Source organism: Bradysia coprophila, unplaced genomic scaffold, assembly GCF_014529535.1.
Source record: "Bradysia coprophila strain Holo2 unplaced genomic scaffold, BU_Bcop_v1 contig_138, whole genome shotgun sequence".
Lineage (NCBI taxonomy): Eukaryota > Metazoa > Arthropoda > Insecta > Diptera > Sciaridae > Bradysia > Bradysia coprophila.
In genome coordinates, this window is record NW_023503409.1 from 5560836 (window position 1) to 5581578 (window position 20743).

General features: G+C 34.6%; 1 non-coding gene across 1 annotated transcript; it reads right to left on the reverse strand.

Annotated features, from left to right (window-relative positions):
- Positions 1 to 11851: 11851 nt before the first annotated feature.
- On the reverse strand, positions 11852 to 11922 carry Trnag-gcc. Its single transcript has one exon. It is a non-coding gene; the product is annotated as a tRNA-Gly (tRNA).
- Positions 11923 to 20743: the final 8821 nt, after the last annotated feature.

The following is a 20743-nucleotide window of genomic DNA, read 5'->3' on the forward strand; positions in this document are numbered from 1 at the left end:
ATCAAGACAAGCCCACTCAACGCTAAAACGTAAGTGACATGTCTGGCTAATTTTATTCTATAAAATTCATTATTATATAATCCGAATGAATTCTCGTACGAAATATTAAGTGTAAAATTCACTAACATCACACGATGTTCGCAAAGAACAAATTTCGAATACAAGATGTTTCCGCACGATTCGAATAGAGTTTTTTTTTCATCTTCGTATAGCCAGCAGTAGGTAGAACTCATAGAGGAAGCGAATACGAATAAATATTTCGCTTGGACGGCATCATATTTAAATGTTTTAATTGCTTACATAAATAAACAATAAGATCTGTGTTTTGTTTACGTTTATAACTGACACGCGCCACAAATTGTATCGAGAGCTTCAATCGTTTTTTGGCATTAGATCAAAAATAGCACAGACAATAACTTGTGGTGTGTCTGTACATACTTGACAATTGTGTAGCAATAAGAAAATTTAGACAGTTGAGCTTCGCTTCGAGACAGAATGAAAGCGAAAAAAAAACTATTCGAAATTTTAAGAGACCTGAACGTAACAATTTGGTTGGCAATATAGGAAAATCGTTCAGAGCTCAGAAAAACTGAAAACGTGCTTGATTGAACGTCATCGTTATTTATAGTAACGATGACATCACATTCTACTAATAAATTTGCAATTCAAAATGTTTACCGTCTGAATTCTGTACTGAGGGAGAATGGTGTGATTAAAGTTGGAATGACCCAGTACTTACAAAATGTTTTATCTCTACAACGAACAAAAAAGTCGTTCGACTAATTATCACTGATATAACTAAAAACGATCGTTACGTCAAAATAATGTGTTTGTGTCGGTCTGCGAAGAGGACAACCATAATTACTACCTCATTAGGAGTTCGATTTATTGATTTATCGATGATTCATTTCATGTTATCGCAGAATTCAAATACATTTGCGCTGAAATAAGTCAATCAGCTCCGAACCGAGCATTGCAATCAGCAATTATTATAGCTGCGAAAGATATTACAATGTTATCGAACTGATTACGTCATCCTCATCAAAATAATTAATTTTTATGCAATTTTCAGTCTCAAAAATTATAAATCTGTTTCGCAAAACGCAACACATAAATTTTAAGTAAAATGAGAATTGACCTAAATGTTTGCTGTATGTATAAATGCGATATATAAACGTAGATAGAAGTCGTCTACTTTTCGTCGCACTCATGAACATTTGATTCGATTTAGTGTGTATGTTTCAAAGAGCATAAAATTTTTATTTCTGTTCATATTTGTACATATAATTAAAGTCCCTGCAACAAGTATCATTACAGTCAATGCATCCATTTCAGTATTCTAATGCAGTCGAACTCAGTTACGTAATATTCAAAGAATCATAAAATGTTGTTTATATTTGTCGAACAAAAAAACAAACAAAAATCCACTATAAGTCGATCATATCGCTGCTTAATGTTCATTCGATGTGTTGCATAAAAACCGACGAACAATATTGTTATGTGAGTAGGTGGTCGAATAAGTTAGCATGATTATTATGTATGATGGCTCATTTTTCAATCGATTTTTTGCAATTTAAATGTATCTCTAGACATTCAGTCGATACACAGAGGGACATGTTTGTAAATTAATTGCAAGTAAATATAGAAACGAATTTTTTTCCTCAGTTCTCAGAATGCAAAATTTTATTACGATAATTCGCATAACACAGGTCATGCATTTATTTCACTCGTTTGAATATTTTCTTACCTACACAACAATTGTTCTTTGCTCCATATTTACTGCATTGCATAAGGAAATCGACGCAATCTAAACGTTAAGAATGTCGGTTGTAATTCCTTAAAATATATACATTTGTTTCAGTTCTTTATTACTCCTGCAGCTGTAATTCGATCCAAAGTGCAATTGGCGTTAAAAAATTAGGAAGAAAAAAAATGCCACCAGATATACGTTACAGCTTTAAATATTGAATAATACGACTGACAACTGTGCCATACTATAGCCTTTATGATTAAAAATCTTAAATTTCTTTTAACATACACTCTATATATTACAACTGTTTCAGCAATAGCAATAGCAAAAAGTTACGAGTACCTTATTTCATTATTATATATTCAAAATGAAAATAAAAAAAAACTTTAAATTGAACAGTTTTTCGGTTACATAAGAATAATTTTCTGTTCTGAAATAAATATTATTCAGTTTACGAGACAATATGTTTCAATATCGCGCGTGTTATATGCTTGCTTATGGTTTGCCATTGCTTGGAGTTAACTGTTGAATTTGGTGTGCTCGCGTTTCATACTATTATACGAGTATGTTACGTGACTTTATATCATACACATCTCTCATCTGTTAGGTTTTGTAATAATAACATTTAGAGTTTAGTTGTAGAGCTTTCAATGTAAGATAGAGAGAGGAATAAGTCTTATATACATCAGGCGTTATGATGAACATTGCAGAAAAACGTATAATATTATAAAGTGTTATTGGTTTAATCGGTTAAATAATCGATTGTACGTAATTGCTCTGTATAGTCGGAGTGACTTAAATTAATACAATTTTCAGATTGTAGAACTATAATGCTTGCAATCTATGGTATGAAAGGCAATTTACTAAAGGTACCCTCATTAACTTTTACAACAAATGAAGTAACAGATTTGATAATTTGTCGTTCCTTATAGAAAAGTCTCTCTTAGATACGAAAACACTAACCTAAGCCGATTGCCTATTGTGTTTGTCGTGGTCCGCAGCAGATGACTAGTCCCTTACATAAGGTTAACCGATCTAAAACAATTAGTGTGCTATTCGAACCGGTGTATCTTCAATCTTTATTTCGACACAACAGGTCGTTATGACCTACCTCTTCTGTTTCTACTTAGTTTCAACTATTTAGTGTTTTTCCGCGATTTATTTATGTAACATTTAAAATAGCTGAACAAGAGAAATCATAGTTTCAATGAAGGATAAAACGAATTATAAAACGAAATTATTGGTTGAGCATTTCACACAAAATTTCGAAATCCTTGTGACAGGACGTTCATGAGCAATTTCTCCCTCGGAATTCTGTAATATTCGTTCTTTGTGAATTCGAAGATGGTTTGCACAAAGGCATAATGCCAAAAAACTTAAATGACATAACAGATTATTATTCATTATTCAGTACAAATTGTGCATTATATCATTTACGTACACTCAATTTAGTTCTGAATTTAACTGATTTTTTAACATTTATCATGAATTATTTCTTATGAAATGCTAACATTTAACAAACAACAAGCATTAATAAAATCTAATTCTCATACAAATTAATTTTTAAGTTGGCTATCATAAGCATAGTGGTATACAAACGTATCGAACAAAATTAGTTAAGGTAAACAATAGTTATGTTGGCGATTTTGTTTTTGTGAAAATATTATCAATTCAATGAACTTGACCAACTTTTTGCGAGAAAAAGCTTTGTGAAATTATTGAAAAAATCTGAAGAAAAAGATTTAGCAAATAATAGTAATATTAACCTTTTGGAAACGACAAACGTATCACATTATAATAATTCAATCTTGTATTTACTTCCTTTGGTTTAATGATATCCAGAAACATTCCTAAATGCAAATTCTTGTACTTCATTTGTTGTATCATTAATTTTACTTGATAAGACCACATTATCCAATTTTTATCGTTGCTCTAAATAACAAATGATTGGCCATTTTTGAAAGATATCTTGGTTCGATATCAATGTAACAACACAAAGCCAAATTAATACAAGAAATTATCAACGAGATAATTTGTTTAACATGAGTTATCCACAATAACTACTACTATAACAATAATAGTACATACAGGATGTTCACATCAGAGGTAGAGGTAAAGTGCAGATGAAATGAACTCAACAATTTAAATAAAATGCAAACGTCCGTCATGAACGTACCCCAAAGTATGTAAAAGCGAAATATGTGCATGTGCACACTATGAGTACTTAGCATTGCGTGTCTGGTATGTGATAGTCAGACAGTGAGAGAATTCTTACTATTCGATTGAATATATAAAATTATTTTGCTACAATAATTCAACTTTCTTAAACAGTGGTTAACAAAAGATTAAAAATAGATCAACACCGGATGTAAGATTCTTAACGTTTAGGTACGATAGTTCAATCACATCATTAACTGTTTCGTTGTGATGGGTAGCAATAATTTTTTTATCGCTTCGTTTCTAAATATTTTAATTTTCAAAGGCCGCGCTTGAAAACCATATTACGTAATGAAATATTTAGATCGCAGAACTTTACTATTCTTTTTTCTCGTCACTAATTTGACGGCCAGACACAAAAGCATTTTAATTGAAAAATTATAAATAGAATTGTGTGAATACTTTGGGCAATATACAAAGCCTATTATAATTTAGAATATTTTTGTGCAAACGGTATGTGTCGACGATCATTATTGTAAAGGGGGACAATATTTTTATATGAGGTGCTTCCGGACTGAATATACACACTTTGGATTGAAAATGAAAATCGCGTGGATTACGGCTCTCGCTTCGCTCTTAGGATTATAAGAAATGAAAATCAAATGTTGAAACAATCTCGGATTTCACCAGCTGGGTCAAAAAGGCACCTTTTTGTTTCTAGTGCAGTACACACAAAACGACGAATTAAGATTCAAATATGAGTTGCTCACTTTTTGGTATTCCTGACCGTTATTTGTGTGGTTCTAAATTATTTTGCAAAATATCCATGTCCAAAATCCAGTCCGTTGTTGCCTATGAAGCATCAGCATGGTCAATTCGTATGAATTTAAGGAACCATAGCCACAGAACACTTTTAGTCACTTTTAGTGTGAAAAATTTGATTGTCGACGAAGGTTGTAAAAGTGCTTCGTAACGAGCCATTCTTAGATAATTTTTGATTCTAACTAAAATGAAAAGATCTCATACAAACCCCGAAAAACCTGGAGAGTCTTCAAAGAAATTTAAGACAGACACGAATCAATCCAAAATATTTTCACTACGACTATTGCGTAAAGAAGACGTCGGACCTGTTGCGACGATGATGAAACATTTATTTACCGAAGAAGAGTCACTTTCAAAAAAGGCAATAGACGACACAATCGGGCAAAATTCATCGTATGCTGCAGTTGAACACGCGACAAATGAAATTATGGGCTTTGTACTGATAGAAAAGAGGCCAAGTCAAAACGAACTGTTCGTCAACCTTTTGGGAGTTGCCGAGAAACATCAAAAGAAGGGTATTGGTAAACGTATTATGGAACACGTTAAAACATTGATAAATGAAGACTATAAATTTGTGGCATTGAGGGTCCGTCGAGAAAACCAGAATCTCGTAACATTCTACGAAAAACTTTTATTCGGTGAAGAGGAAGGTGGTGCGGATGATGGCCATGATACTTACCGTTTTCCCATACCAGGGACTACACCGTCACCATCACCGGCAAGAAAACGACAACCTAGAACAACAAGAGCAACGACCTCTCGAACACCTGGGACATCTCCGTCGACATCTAGAACATTTCGGACACACCACCGACCAAAATAGTTTTCCTGCTACATTAACAAAACATTCGGCATCTAGCTTTACAAAATTTTTCGTTCCCAATCCAATTCGATTCTTTCGAAATTTTTTCGTCTAATCCGACATTAAATTCTGTTGTTTCAACGAGTACCCAAAAGCATGTCAGATCTACGTCCACTGATTCGTTGTATCATAGGATGCACCAGAACCGCAGCAGCAAAGCTACCACCCATCACACTCGTTAATTTTTGTTCTATTTATTCGGGTTCGTTTACAAAGCAAGTCACATAACAAAAAAGATACTATTGAAATAGACACAAAGATTCGTTTATCCACAGCAGCTAGATCGTTACACGTACATCTTGGTACGTAGCCTCAGGAATTCCATTCTCTACCAAACAATTTTTTTTTGATAATCCATTGAGATTTACTCCAGTTATAGTGTTAACAAAGAGTAGAAAAGGCTTCTTTTGAGAACTACTCCCAGATGGTTGAACCGATACCACACATTCTTCAAAATCTTTTACTTCATTTGTTTTAATATTCATTTTACTATTAGGCTTCACATCCGCTATAACTCAAGTGGTTTCATGAGTATTTTACACTACATCAAATATCAAATTATTGTAGCAAAAAACATTAACGCGAGCGTTAGACGAAATGTCCCTTATCAATCTAATCTCCTTTCGAATCATTTAATGAAATAAGATATGTTCCACAATGAACATTCAACATCGTTATGCCAATTGAACTTTATACGCACAGCGCAACAAATTGGATAATTTTTATGTGGTGAGAAGATCCATTTTCATTTTACTTTCGATAAATATTTCTCCAAACCAATGTCGGAAGCGAAACACCTCCAATTTGGACACCGGTCTATCCCAATTTGGAATCAATGAAACATGTTGTTCGGTGTGATTGGTTTGAACAAATTTTGTGTCATTGATGGTTGTAAAGTATGGAGATGGTGTTTTGCATAAAATATATAAAGAAGATAAACGAGCCATCAGAACAGTCGGAGCGTTTGCTACGACTGAGCCCCGTAGGAACCCTTATATCTATTGCGTACGTGACCCTAGTACGTCTGTCGCCTTACATTGAGCGTAAGCCTAATGCGCCCGTAAACGTATAGTTAAAGTAAAATTATTTTGAAATATGTTACATCTTAGAAATAACATAAATTTCAAATTGACCTAAAATTTTAATTTATTGAGTATAAATACACGTAGGTCTTAGTAGCGGCCTCAATCCAAGAACCCAAATTTAAAATTTTGTAAACAACATTCTATTCGGTGTTCAATTACCTTCCAAATAAAACAAAAATTAAGAAAATCGGATGAAATTTACTCGAGTTTTATGCAAAATAGACAATTGCCGAGTAGCTGAATTAGGTGCCTTAGGCGCCTTAGTCCAAGGAACCAAATTTAAATTTTTATTCAACAACATTCTATTCGGTGTTCGATTACCTTACAAATGAAACAAAAACAACACCTGATTTGAATAAACAATTTTTTCCTGGATCGGTATCGACAATACCTATCTTTTGCTCTTTCATTTACATTTCCATCTTTTATTTTGGGGTAAATATACCCAAGAGACCTTAAAACACTTAGGCGGCCCTAATTTCAGGCAAATTTTTGAAATCGGATTTGATTTACTCAAGATATCGACGTGACGGACAGACAAAATTTTTATTGGGGATTTGTCATCTATGAGCATAGGCAAACACTTAGCCCTTACGGTCTGCTTCGAATTCCATCAATTACAAACGGCATCGTAATCCTATGAGCCCCTTTCTACTTCGTACGGGGCTGAAAAATTCCCGCAGACATTCAATGACAATTCAGTTTCTGGTGGCATTGCCATTGGGAGGACAACGCACTTCAACCATAAAACAAATGTGAGTAGGGATCAAGTAGCAAGTTAATTACATTTCTTAATGGCAAAGTAACTCCAGGTCATCACAACTGTTCTATGAAAATACAGTAACAAGGCCAGAGTGACTAAAGCAATATTTTACTGAAGAAATCCGATAATTTCATTTTTTTATGTAGAAATTTTCGCCCACAAAAATACACCTAATATGACGGCAAATAACAAAAAAAAAGGGCCACAGGAACATTATACTCTTGCATTCGTTCATTCGTGGAATACTAGCGATGTGAGATTGCGAAAACGTGATAAATATTCACGTTTAATCAATTTAGTATGGTTAACGTGTTTTTCATTTATGTACTTTTATTGGAAAGTAGAAAAACGAACTACACAATGAAATGTAGGTAGCCTAGTTATGTGTGTGGCTCTGTGTGTGCCTCTGTGTGTGATATTTCATTTGTTATCAAGACAATGACTTACAATTTTTCTAGAGATTCTTTTGCTTTCCCAATATCGAACTAGAGATAGCGCAGGTTTGATAATGACTTTAAGGATGTCTCGCTGAACCAATTAAATCCATCAGAACTTCCGTTTTGTCACGACAGAGTAAAGTTAACCAGGCAGGAGCGCTGATTCGACTAGGGACCTGAATAATCTAGTAGCCCTATATTTTTTGCGAATAAAATTTTTCAACAGTGTATTAGGTCCCTTATTTGACCGCTTCTGCCTGGTTTATTTTACTCCGCCGTGGTTTTGTGAATCCGAATAAAAAAAAAAGTAGAAAAATTTGAAGGTCTCATTTTACATTGAAAATGACCAGAAGTTACTTTTAATTTTTCACAAATAGTCGTTTTCTCCCCTTCGCTGAAACTTGAGAAGACTTTGTTGTGAAAACATTGGGTTTTTCGTCGGGAAAAAGTTGGAAATTGCATTTTCTCAGATGACTTGAACAACACTCTCGAAATGCAATTTCTATTTTTCTTCCCTCGTCAAACAAATAACTATTGATCGTCAGAAATTTCCATAGAGGTAGAAATTTCAGAAAGGTGACTTGTTACTTAGTTTACTTTGAGAATAAAGAAAAGTTTTCTGGAAAACAAATTAGTTGTGACAAAGCTATGGTTGCGAATAATTGATCACACATAAATAAACGAACAAATAATAAATGATATGCACCTGTGTCCAAATGTTTTATTTTGACGAGTTGGTGATTGTGGTCCTATGCCGAAGGCGCGGTTCATAATCCAACTCGTCAAAATAAACATTTGGACACAGGTGCATATCATTTATTATGTGTCGATGCAAAGATAAACCCAAACTCCCTCTCCGAGCTTATGCATAATGTTAGTCATACCACACACATAATAAATATTATCCACCTGTGTGAAAAAGGACCTTTTGAAACTCATGAATTTACACTCCAACGTTTTTATGGGAGGCGATTATAATGCTAAACATTGCTATTGGCATAATTCTGAAAACAATAGCAACGGCAATGCCCTATTCAAATTTCTTGTTGATGAAGACTTAGCTCAATTAATCCATCCTAATGCATACACTTGCTATAGAAGCAAACTCAATCCTAGCACTATAGATCTAGCCCTGGCTAAGGGTGTTCATGTCGATAGTAGTAGTGTTACCGAACTCAACCCAGACCATTGTCCCGTTCAGTACCTCTTGAAGATCAATGACTCAATCTCTTACGATGCCCCTGTTGAACAGTTCATGTTCAAGGGAGCTAACTGGGCGAGATTCAAAGAACTAGTGAATGATGCACTGAATCCTACACCTATAGTAGATTGCGATGACATAAATTCGAGTGTTAAGCACTTGACCAAGGCAATTAGTTCTGCAATGGATGAATGTATCCCTAAGAAGTGTTTCACGAGCAAGAACCATTTTTCGCAACATCTGATGGACCTAATTGCCAAAAAGAAGAGATTGAGAAGGGCACATTTTCGCCGTAAACTCAACGATCCTGATATAAAGAGGGAAATCAAAAGCCTAGCCATGACAATTAAGAATAGTATTGATGAAAGAAACTCCGAAACTCTGATGAATAAGTTGAAACAGATTAGACCAAATACAAAGATGTACAAGAATATAAGCAAGCTCCTAGGTGATGGTAGAAAAGTAGTGCCTGAGCTGAAGGCAAGTGATGGTTCCCTTATCAGTAATCCATTTGATAAGGCAAATGCTATTGCAAAAGTGTACGACGAGATCCACAAACAAAATAGAGTTATGGGAGATCCAGATTTTGATGCGCTTGTGCTGTCTGAAGTAATCTCCTTCTCTCAGAAGTCATCGTCAAATTTGTTTGAGCTACGTTTGACGGATCCTGAGGAAATTAGAATAATTCTTAAAAATTTGAAAAATAAAAAGTCAAATGGACCGGATGCTATCCCAAATATTGTCTTGAAAAAGCTTCCCAGGTCTGCACTCGAATTCCTCGCTAAATTGATTAATTGTATTCTGAGCATAGGATACTACCCTGATTCATGGAAGGAAGCCCATGTTATACCGATACCCAAACCAGGCAAGCCCGCTAACGAGGCAAAAAATTTTAGACCCATTAGTCTATTGAACAGTTTGAGTAAAGTACTCGAAAAAGTCCTGCATGTAAGAATATTACAATACTGCGACACAAATGCCTTATTGCCAAACAGCCAATTCGGCTTTAGGAGCAAGCACTCTACCGTTCATGCTCTCATAAGGTTATTTGAAGAAGCAATAATGGGTTTTAACGATGGGAAGTTTACAATAGCCGCTTTTCTAGACATTGAAAAAGCTTTCGACACTATGTGGGTTGAAGGACTCATATATAAACTGATAAACTTGCAGTTTCCTGATTATCTCATCAGAATTATTTTCTCCTACCTCAAAGGACGTAGTTACAGAGTTAAGTTGGGACACCAGCTCTCCGACCCAATAACAGTGAATGATGGGGTACCGCAAGGATCCATACTAGGACCTTTACTCTTTATCATTTTCATGATTGATTTGCCGACGCATATGAACACTACTCTGACCGTCTTTGCAGATGATACAAGTACTTTTTCTACGAGATTATCCCTGAGCAGAGCTAAGTCAAATGTACAAAGCCACCTTCACAAGTTGCACAGATACTATCAGATTTGGAAAATTAGAGTAAATGTGGAAAAATCTGAAGCTCTTTTCATTCAGAGGTCCAACCGCGGGCGTCCCAAAAATGAAAAAGCTTGTGGCATTGAAATGAATGGCACAAAAATCCCTTTCAAGGATAGCGTTCGTTTCTTGGGTTACTACGTTCAACCAAACCTTAAACACAACGAACATGTGAACAGGATGCTTCTGAAAGCTAACACCGGTTTACATAAACTGTATCCCATCATGAAAGTCAATAATGGCATTTCGCAAGAAGTTAAAGTTAAAACCTATGCTATGTAACCATATTGAGGCCGGTTCAAACTTATGCCGTCGCGGTTTGGCATAGTTTGCCAAAGTACTTGATTAGGAGGTTAAAAGTCTTTGAAAATAGATGCCTACGTATGGCAATCAATTTCAGAAGATCGAGAACGAACTTTAAGTATTTATCTACTGAAGAACTGCACAAAGTTACGAAAGTGCCGAGGCTTAACGTACACCTGTACGATTTGGCTATGAATATGCTTAGCAAGACGTATTCACATGATAACAACGTTATTAGTGAATTTGGCAGCTTTTCAGCAGAAAGAATTGCTAACTGTACCTATAAACCTCCCCACTCGCTGTTAGGAGGCCATAATTCCAAGCTATTGTCATTATAGACACAACCGCATCCCTATTTGTAATTTCGTATCACCAAAATGACCACTGTATACGAACTGATTATGAGAATTACGATTTCTTTCAAATTTGATTTGATCACAACAAACTTTGTTGTAACCCTAGGTTAAGTATTTACTCAAAAAATTTAGAATATTGATTGTTTTTCGTGCTTTTTTCAATCTACAAGATGATAAACCTATTGCAATTTCATTTATTCCACTTAAATTTCAATTTTTTTTAAATTTTTAAGTCTAGTATTACTTAAAATGATGAAATTTCATACATAAATTTGGAAAAGTCTGGCAGACTGTAAATTTATTTTTAACAAGAATTATTTGTAAACAAACTGTATAAACTTGATTTAATTAAACGAACAATTAAAAAAAAAATCCACCTGTGTAAAAATGTTTACTTTGACGAGTTGTGGATTGTGGTCCTATGCCGAAGGCGCGGTTCATAATACAACTCGTCACAATAAACATTCGGACATAGGTTCATATCATTTTTTATGTGCCGGTGCAAAGATATACCCAAACACAATCATCATAGAATTCGAAATGATTGAAAGTTATAAAATGTCGCCTGGTCTGTACATCACCAAATTTGTTTGCTATAGCTTCAATATCGGCATTCTGTGCCCAATGAAAAAAAAAGTTTATTGCATCGGCCGGGAATCGAACCCGGGCCGCCCGCGTGGCAGGCGAGCATTCTACCACTGAACCACCGATGCTCTTATGATTCGAAAAATATTTTCACCTACTTTTTGTTCTCGAAACTGTCGAGCATAGAAAATTTGCTATTCTAATAATAACGAGCGGGCAATGTTTTATCTTTTTGTGTTATGGAATGTATTAATTGACCTAACAACATATACTGCGATACTGCCAGTGAGCTTTTTGTTTCGTCATAGCAAGTAATTTTTTTTTAAATTATTTTAGTCTCCTTTTCGTTGAATTTGTCGTTGTTTACTGAGAAAAAAACCGCCTAATGTACTTTTTCTAATACATGAGTAATCCGAAATATGGTGCACGAGGGGTAACCGACTGGCCAAAATGGTGGCAAATCAATTTCTAATTCCTTTCAATTCCGCTTAATTACCTCAATTACCGGACCAACTCGTCTAATTGCCGGATTCGCTCTATTTCCTTTCAATTCCGTTCAATTCCGTTCAATTCCTTTCAATTTCTTTCAATTCCCTTTCAATTCCCTTTCAATTCACTTTCAATTTCTAAAGGTACTTCCTGTCAATTCCTTTTAATTGCTCTTAATTCCTTTTATTTCTTTAATTAACGGATTAACACCACTACTTGCCGGATTCGCCCTTCAATTCCTATAATTTCAATCAATTCCTTCAATTCCACGAATTTTCGAAATAATTGCTCGATACTTTCAAATAGATATAAATTTAAAGTCAAAGTTAAACCCTTAAGCATTTTGGAAAAAGAATCGTCAGATTATATCAAGATAAAATTTGGAACAACTATGTTGTCCTACATTTGTGACTCATTTTGTTAGAATCTTTAATTTTTAGTCATACTTTTAGAAGAGATTTTTCAATTTCAATTTAGATTAAACCGTCCAATTGACTGCAGTTTTGTTTAAAATGATTTCACATCGCACATCACTGTTTATTTTAGATAAATAGTATTTTTCGTACCAAGCTAGGAAATGACGAAAAACTTTTGTGCATCCGACAACTGAAATACGACATATTTTGCCATGATTTTTCATTAAGAAATGTCAGTTTTTCCCGAACTATATATCGTGCAGGAATAGTTATTTACGTATATGTTGTGGACGGTATATTTTAGGCAATTTCGCGGATTGTAGCGCGAACGAAGTGAGTGCCTAAAATAAACCGTCCACAACAGATGCGTATACAACTTTTCATGCTGAGGGCCTAAGTTACGAGAAAAATTCCGTAATTTATGTCCTAGGCAAGAAAAAAACTTTATTTCTTTACGATTTATGGTGCGGGAAAGGAATTACATGATCTTTTCCATGACTATACATTTATTAAATTTAATATGGTGAATGTGAAGTGTGTATGTTTTCAAGTAAATTGCTGTGTTTTGTCTATTTCAGTTGTCCGATGCACAAAACGTTGTTCGTACCTCGACAGGAAATGGATTTGTTCAGCACACGTCAGCAAAAGCCAAAGCACTCAATTTTTTGTTTCGCTCAAGTGATCGACATCGTAAGATTTTAGGCTTTTGAAAAGTTGATGGAATAGATGATATTGTCGGTGATGCATTTTTTTGTAAATTTGGTTTGAAACTGGAGCATTTCGCATCGGCAATGCCCCAGCCTAACATTCCCCCGACGAATATTCACTTGTTTGTTGCGGCTCAAACTCTTCCGCATCTGACTCACAAGAATCCTCTGAAGAAGAATCCTTCAGTGTGCATATTTTGAACATAAAAGAACGTTGGACCTGTTCTAAAATGGAACTGATCAACACTGTACACTGTTATTTATTGCGCGGGAGCTTTTAAAATTAAAACAAAAAGGAAATAGTGTGGTTTTGCATTCGCTGGTCCTTCTTTCCGATAATCACACTTATCAGCATTTACTCTCATTTACTTTCAATTCCTTACAATTCCACATATTTCCAGTCAATTCCTATCAATTCCGATCAATTCCGGTCAATTCCGATCAATTCCGGTCAATTCCATCAATTCCAATTATTTACCGGATACTCCGGCAATTCCTTTGAGGGTGTGTAGTCAATTTCCCGAGTCGGTTACCCCTCGATGGTGCACGAATGTAGGTTTAACATTTGTTTTTATAAACTTTATCGCATTAAATATTAACGAGGTTTACGGTAATTCTGTGTTTGCAAAAGACAATATAAACCCCACACTGATATAATGGGATTTTCTAAAACTTGTGCATTTAAATTTCATACTACCAATTCCACGAAGTAAAACATAGAAGTTGATTAAAATTGCTCGACATGCCAGCACTAAACATTTGTTCTACTCTACGATATGAACGTGTATGAACAGTGTATATACCATAAGAATTGTGTTATGTGAAATTTATATATTAAAATATTGTAGACCGCAGACACCTAGACACACATATTCTTGCATGGAATATGAAAAATGGTTGTGAAAAAAACCATATTTTTCATTTTGACTACGAAGAAACCACTTAAACAGAATTTTATGTGATAATTTATGCAGGACTTTGTAGTCACGCCATATTTTAACTACATAATGTGTGTAATAAAGATCTGCAAATAATAAATCCCTTTAGATACGTCATATGAATATTAAAAATAAAAATGGATGGGAATGATTTGCTAAATCGCAAGATAATTGGACAGGGAAACCTGTGTTCTAGTTTTCGCTTCTCCTTAGTCTGTCTTGCCATTTTTTTTTAAATATGAATTTCGTATGATCTCACTTGGGGGAAAGAAACAAAGGATCGACCCAACCTGATAAATCTAAAAAAAGATCTCAGTACACTCCATATCTATGGACGATAAAAGGATAGCGCTTCTTGTGTGAAATTTGTTGATCCATGCTGAAGATAAGTCATCTACTCCATGTGTCCCATTAAAGTCTAAGGCTTGTTACGTACTTCAGATATGTAAATGTGTCCTTATTGTCGTCCTTGATTGTTTACGTTTACTTTCGCGAACCTTCGGCCTGGACTACAAACCTACAACTCACTCAAAACAATAAATTTCCAAACAAAAGCTGAAGGTTCTATTACAAAAACAAATCAAGAAGTAAATATAGGCGCAATATTCGTGTCTTTGCAATGGGACTCTTTGTAGGGCTGTAAATAGCATTTTCCTTAACAATAAATTATACAAATGCAAAATTAAAAATTACTTTAGTGAGTCTTTCTGTGTGTATCAGATATCATTTCAAGCATTACGACTTATTTAAACGATTTACTTTGCATATATGTCGGTTGTATAAGCGACCTCCTTATTGTTATATTTAAATATATCGGCACAATGTTTTATATCGGTAACTATACGACTCTGTCGTAAACAAATTTTTGTTATTGTTGTTTGAGTGAAATAAAATGTAAAAATTTTAGCATTTTTATATCCGACGACATTTAGTTCCAGCGATAATATTAACATTCTTGTTCATGAACACAATGTTCGTCTGTGTGTATACGCACTCGGTTAGGTTATAGCAGTCGCCAGATTTAAAGTTCTTCGGCCGCGATATTTGTAAAAATTGTGATAACTTCTGATTCGGATCTGTTTAGTTCTTTTGATCGAAATATTTCCAACAGAATCTTTTACTTCATTTGTTTTGACATAAAGTTTTATATAAGGCGGTATTTGACAAAGTTCATTCCTTTTATCATCGCTATCGTTAACACAAGTCAAGACGATAATTGAAAATTAAAGCAATACCGCGTTTTGTTAGAATGTTTGATCGTCCAAAAAGATGTTGGCAAAATTGGTATTTAAGGTGCCAGAATGATTCAGGAACTGATAGTGTCAGTGATGTAGATGATTAATTATTAGCAAAGAGATGCAAAAATCTGAACTATAAGACGTTCTTCGGAAAAACTGCAATAATTCGGAGGTCCTACGTTCCCAGTTATTCGCAGCCCTTGCATCTAATGATGAAGTTTGTTCGAAGTAGTGTCAATTATTCGCATCGGTATTTAGACATCAAATGACTTTTCAGACTACATTCAATTGCCTTACGCCTTGGATTAAAATTCCTAAAAATAACTTTGGTTCGTTGATCGAAAATTATAATGTTCTTTCCCACTCCTTCAGTAAAATCAATACAATCCTAAGTACACAATAATTTTCGATGTAGTTACGCTTTCAAAATGTGAACCACATTTATTTGCATATGTGGTACATATCAATAATAAATGAAAACAATTAGGCATAACATTATTTGTGTATACGATAAATACAACCGAAACTAGTTGAGTAGGAAATAACTGATTATTTCAATTGTGCCCGTGTGTATTCGTAAGCTGATTATGAAAACGGAAATTGAATTTTTAAAACCGTTGTTTTATCGCATTGAGGGTTTGTTAGTTAGTTAATTTAACTTTATTTATAATTTGGTTTGATAAGAGTGCATTTATTTACTGTTCATGCGGTTGTTATCAAAAGTTACATTGCGTCTGCTTTAACAAAGCTTTACAAACCTTTTCTTGTTGTTACTTATAAACGAGCCATCAGAACAGTCGGCGCGTTTGCTGCGACTGAGCCCCGTACAAACCCGTATATCTATTGCGTACGTGACCCTAGTGCGTCTGTCACCCTACTTTGACCGTAAGCCTATGCGCCGGTTAAAGTAGTTAAAGTAAAATTATTATGTAATGTGTGCATCTTAGAAATTGCGCATAGCGCAATTACGAAGCCCCGTACGACGTTCCTTTCAAATAAAACAAAAATTTCAAATAGCCCTAAAATTTTAATTTATTGAGTATAAATACACATAGGGCCTAGTATCGGCCTCAGTCCGAGGATCCAAATTTAATTTTTTTTTCAACTACATTCTATTCGGCCTTTGATAACCTTCCAAATGAAACAAAAAATACGGAAAACGGATGAAATTTGCTCGAGTTATATGTAAAATACACATAGGGCCCTAGTAGCGGCCTTAGTCCGAGGACCCAAATTTAATTTTTTTTTCAACAACATTCTATTCGGTGTTCGATTATCTTTCAAATGAAACAAAAATTACGAAAAACGGATGAAATTTACTCGAGTTGTATGTAAAATACGCATAGGGCCCTAGTAGCGGCCTTAGTCCGAGGACTCAATTTTTTTTTCAACAACATTCTATTCGGCCTTTGATTACCTTCCAAATGACACAAAAATTACGACAAACGAATGAAATTTACTCGAGTTCACTTCTAAGGCCCTAACTCACGGTCCACTCACCCGATTTTAAAAAACTTTTTTTTCCTGGATTGGTATTGACAATACCTATCATTTGCCGTGTCATTTACATTTCCATCGTTTATTTTGCCATAAATATCACCAAAAGACCTTAAATCACTTAGGTGGCCCTAACTCACGAAGGGCCGACCCGAATATGCCCATCTTCGAACTTAGCCTCACTATTTTGACTATCTTTCAGGGAAAAAAAAAATTTTGAAATCGGATTTGATTTACTCAAGATATCGACGTGACGGACAGACGGACAGACGGACAGACGGCCCAAATTTTTATTGCGGATTCGTCATCTATGAACATAGGCATACACTTTGCCCTTACCGTCTGCTTCGAATTCCATCAATTACACACGGCATCGTAATCCTATAAGCCCCTTCGTACTTCGTACGGGGCTAAAAACGGTTTTAATTGTCGGAAACAATAGTTTCAGGTTTCGGAATAATCTGTTATCGACAGAAACCACAAAAATAAGCGATGGATCTGGTTAAATAGGCCTTATACGTATGTTCAGGCCGATGAAGTAAAAGATTTTCAACAATACGTGACTCTTTGATCGAACGTAGGAACAGATAGTAATCGTTTTATACGGGAGATATGCTTGCATTTTCTAAAAGGTTAAGTTGAAATTGATATTTCAAAGTGGATATTCATACGGAACAGTGCTTCAAAGTTATACCGAAAATATTTAATGCATTAATTAACCTGTTAATTATCAACCTGACGCCAAGCTATGCGGTGTGACGATAAAAATAGACAACTAAAATAATTTAACTCATCATTCCTAAATGTCTGCCAGACGCAGCATACAAAGTATACCTTACAATTTATCAAGTGTGTTAGCACGTTTTTTTTATTAAAATTTAATTCGGTTGAAGACAATATCAGCATTCACTTTTCCCATTAATTACGAAGCTGTTTATTTGTATTTATAGAATCTCTGTATACCGAACGCTTATATTCACATAATTCACTTAATCAATGTAACGAACATTTGTGTCTCCTGCAGACGTAAGAGCTATAGCAAATATTGCTCGAATTACTTTTATTAATAAACAGAAGAAAAAAGATTATTCGGCTATGGGATATAGCACGAATTTATCGCTTTCCTAATGCATCTCCCTCCCGACCCGACTATCATAAGTGGACATCTTCTATGGATTTTTTTTTATGGATAACCCGATATAATATAATGAAATGTAATGTAATCATATCACATTGCCGAAATCTATACTTTATATGTAATATTTCAATCACCAGCATAATGTCATCACACACAGTGTTTTTATACATCATCGATCCAACATCACATCAATTTGGGTCATGGCTTACAAATTTTTGATAGTTTGACTGTGCAAAATGTACATATATAACGAGATGATATTAATAAGTTTTAGTAATTAAGCATGTTTGCATTGGATTTTTTTGTTTGTGTCTTTTAGTCTGCATTACGTAATTAAACAACCTTTAAGAAAAAATGCGCTACGGAGTCATTTTGTATTGAATGTTTTTATGTTAACATCAAAACTGAATGGTCTCCAATTGTAGTATTCATTCCGTCTGTGCCCACACACCAGTATAATATGTAACATATTTTTATGATTATTTGGACTCATGCTATTTTTAGAGAACTAATTGAATTAAATTGATGTGGAAAACGAAGCAATTTTGTCAAATCGTAGTAATACACAGCGAAATATACGAAAGCTCAATATGCTACCACAGCAGTGATAAGCTGTCACATACGGCTTTTTATCTGTTATCGATAACGACGACAATAATAATGACAAGCTCTGGGTAATGCTTTATATAGTAAAATGCATGTTTAAAAAAATTGAAGTACAAGATTTGAAATCGACCGATTGAAAATACTTTGATCGATAGAAGTAATAGACCCGATAATAATACTGGTCATACTGGATAGGTGAAACCGCAGTTTATTTATATACATAATACACGTAATGCAATATAACCAAAACGATTCATGACGAGAGCAGGTATCACTCCCAAAATATGATTAATATGGGTTGGTTGGATAAAACAAAAAAAATGAGATCATCAAAGAAAATATTCAACGAATTATGAATGATTTGTTAGCCCCTGAACAATGCAACGACTGGTGGTTCTCAGCCAACCGATACGTTCATAACATTGTGCTCAGCCATACATCACATTATATTATATATCGCAACCATTGTCGTCCAGTAGCAGCAGACAACAAAGAAATTGTTGTGCATACGTACTCGTTCCCAAGCTATATTTATGCTTATTTAGCGTGCATTATGTAGAACAAAAGTGGCTCTTAACCTTGTGTTTGGAAAATTAAATCGGGTTCTTATTGCCATAAATCAGAAAGCAGGTACAAGCAGCCATCGCTTAACCTCGGAAAGTTAAATGGAATGGATAAAACTATTACAAGGTAGCTATCGAACATATTTTAGGCTTCACACGTCTAATGTCTTGTTCTATATTTCTGAGAAACTTTTTGTTTTCGTCCAAAATTAGGTATTTTAACAACGCACTTCAAGCAAAAGTGATCATAGTCAACAGCGAGGTCAGCAGCTCTACTATTTTGTATGAAATGGTTTTTTACAGTGTTTTACAGTTGTGTGACACACTGTCAAGTTTCAGTACCATGTTTGGAGTACCACTCAGATTGAAGTGCGTTAATTTTAAAAATATGACAAAAAATGAGATAAATAATAGGTCTCTACCTAACATTTGTCCATAATCAATGATCATCTTGGGATGATCTTGAAGCACACGAACAATTTTGGTGTTGAAATGCTGCGTTTTCCATTGAAGTCCGATTTTTTAGCATACACAATGGAAAACGCAGTGCATTTGTCGGTCTCAGCGATGCAAAATTGCTCGTGTCTTTCCGACTTTACAGCTAATTTTATAGTTATTTGGTCGACTCTACGTTCTGGCCAAAAACAACACCCAATAACTGCCATTTATAACTTTTTTTTCCGAAAAAGGCTTTCGGAGTCTTAGCTGAGTGGAGAAAATTTTCGGGTATAATCCATTATTAATTAATTAATTGTCAAAAATGATCACAGAGAGCGAGCATATACTTAGGTTAGCCATCGAGTTTGTTACATGATTTGGTCTGCAGGTTAAAAAAAGATCTTTCGTCTCATTGATACTTTGCAATATAGGATGGCCATATCTAGAACTCATTATGTTTTAGTACTTGTCTACAACCGGATTGAATGGGTCTAATGGAGTCTGTTGTCTCTTTCAATAATAATATAATTTGCCAATGCTACTCTAAATGTTCTCATTAGCTACCCAATTAAAACGTTGCTAATTAAATCGACTCGACATCGAACATTCATACAAACTCGACGAAAGTTACGAATGCTGTCTCATTGAAACAATTATTCTTTACGAAAACATTTTTTAATTCTATTGTCACTGAAATTCTGTCGAAAAAAACATTCACAATCTTCTGTGTATTTTTGCAATTCTATGATGGTAATGGGTCATTATTATTGATAATTTGCTATACCACGCTGCAAAGTTCTCTTACAAAAAATACGATAAACTCTTCGACGGAAATCTGGGCACATGTACCAATATATCACCGGATTAACCCAAAATGATGACATCAGCAATACAGTGAAAATAGCAAACAAATTGTAGT